This window comes from Ochotona princeps, chromosome 4 (assembly GCF_030435755.1).
Source record: "Ochotona princeps isolate mOchPri1 chromosome 4, mOchPri1.hap1, whole genome shotgun sequence".
Taxonomy (NCBI): Eukaryota; Metazoa; Chordata; class Mammalia; order Lagomorpha; family Ochotonidae; genus Ochotona; species Ochotona princeps.
Window position 1 is genome coordinate 28,796,427 of NC_080835.1, and position 2,074 is coordinate 28,798,500.

Consider the following 2,074-nt stretch of genomic DNA (forward strand, 5'->3'; position numbering starts at 1 on the left):
TGCCCATTGTTATAATACTGTAAAGCTATACTGACAACGTGGTTGAAGTAAATAAATTAAAAAAAGCCTATCAAAGCAGTTATGATGAGACAGCCAATGGCAGAGAATTGCAGTACTTGCTATAATTTTATCAAAATTACTATTGTCATGGCGTGTTAGTTTTCATAAGAATTTGTACAGTCGGTGTTCTCATACAGACAAATTAATTTCAGGTTCTTTCATGTGTAGTCACATAGCAGCTATACTTGAGCACACACAAAAGAAAATTAAATAATCATAGTCACATAAACTTGAAAAGCAGCACAATATCTGAAGTTTACTATTCCATAACGTCTTGGGATCAGTGAACATTGCTGTTATGTTAGACTTAAATTGATCTACGGTAGGACTGCCATTATGTACTTTCTGCTGTGTTTAGCCTTATTATATAAAGGTACTGTGTCATATACTTTATTAGTGAAGAATTGTTATTAAGGCAGTACAGTTGTAATTCCTACATTTATGGCCTTTCTTCAAAGTTTTATTCTTTTATCTCTTTAATGTCTAAAGAGATAACAAAGCCTTTATGCTTCTCTTTAAAGATAAATACAGATATGAATTCTCAGTGGTAAATGAGCTTAGATGATATTTGAATTAAGAATACTTATTACAGGTTTCAGATGTTCGCTTTCCTTTCTTTGTCAAGAATTATGAAAAGAAATCCTGACACTTTGTGCGTTCTATATAACTCCACTGTTGGTTTCTAACCAACAAGCTTCAATTGTAAATGCTCAAGTCATTAATTTTTATTGTCCTATTCCAAAGCCCAAGTTGTTTTCTTCTACTCTTTCCACCATATATTAGATTGTCTGTATCATTACTACCTGCAGGCCCTCCGCTTCTTAATCTGTGACATGGATGTTTATTTGGTACATTTTCTACACAGACGTAAAACATTTTGAAGAAAATTTAATGTTCACTAAATTTTAACATTTTTGATCTTAAATTGAAATGATATACATTTTTATTCCTTATGTCAGTAATTAAAACAAAAACTCATTCAAGCAAGAATAAAATATGTCATCTGTAAAAATAATTGTGCCTATAACATCTTTTAAAAGTCTCATTATTGCTTCTTGGCCTTTTGGCTAAGATCAAGTGTAAAAGTCTTAATAAATATTTTGATTTTTAAAAAATTATTTCTTCCACAAAAGGTGGTGTATACAACTTTCAATACTTGACTGTAAAGAGAAAGAACTGTTTTTTTTTCATGGAGTTTTACTCATCTGTGTATATATAACTTTTATTTCATTAAAGGATTTTTGCATTAATAGTAATTACTTAGGAACCTCAAATATGTTAAATCTAGTTCTTGAAGTGTTAAAATGTTAAACTATGGGTATTATTTTCATATAGAAAAAATGTTTCATGCTTTAGAAATTCGTGTCCTTTTGAATTACAACTTGTTCAACTAACCTTTACTTCCTAGATGAAATTGGAACTTGAACCTCTCTTCTTCTCTCTAGGAGTATATGTGGAAGAAATACTATGTACATATTCTGTGATAATCTTGAATGTTACTTTTCTCTTTAAGATACCAATCATGTTAACTGTAAAATGCTTTAGTTGAAATTGTGCCTCGAGATAACATAGCTCTTAGAATTATGCAGTCTGTCTTATGTTAAAATGCCTGTGAGTTCTTGCCATGTATGTTAAACGATGATCTGTGAGTGCTGGTACTATCGGTTTTAGGTTTTTTCTTTATAGCTTTTCAGTATTTAAAACAGCACACATAATTACCAAGTCACATAATCATTTTTACTTTGGAATAGCACTACAGTACTTTTATATTATAGTGTTTTATATTATGGTGTTTACTTTTACATATCTATTCCTTTCAGATTGGGAACGTGAGTGCAGGATCTGTGTACCTTATCCTAACACAAGACCTGCACATAATAGTTGCTTAGTACATTCTTACTGAATGGATACATGCTCTTTATATTCTGCAGTCTACAGTCCTGTTTCTGTTCTGTTTTTGTCTACTTAAATTGTTTGCCAAAAAGTACATTAGCTTCCTAATTATAATTTTAAT

At 30.5% G+C, this 2,074-nt stretch overlaps 1 pseudogene; it reads left to right on the top strand.

Moving 5' to 3' along the window:
* The first annotated feature begins 1,107 nt into the window (after window positions 1-1,107).
* Window positions 1,108-1,211, top strand: LOC131480250 (U2 spliceosomal RNA; annotated as a pseudogene).
* The last annotated feature ends 863 nt before the right edge of the window (window positions 1,212-2,074 follow it).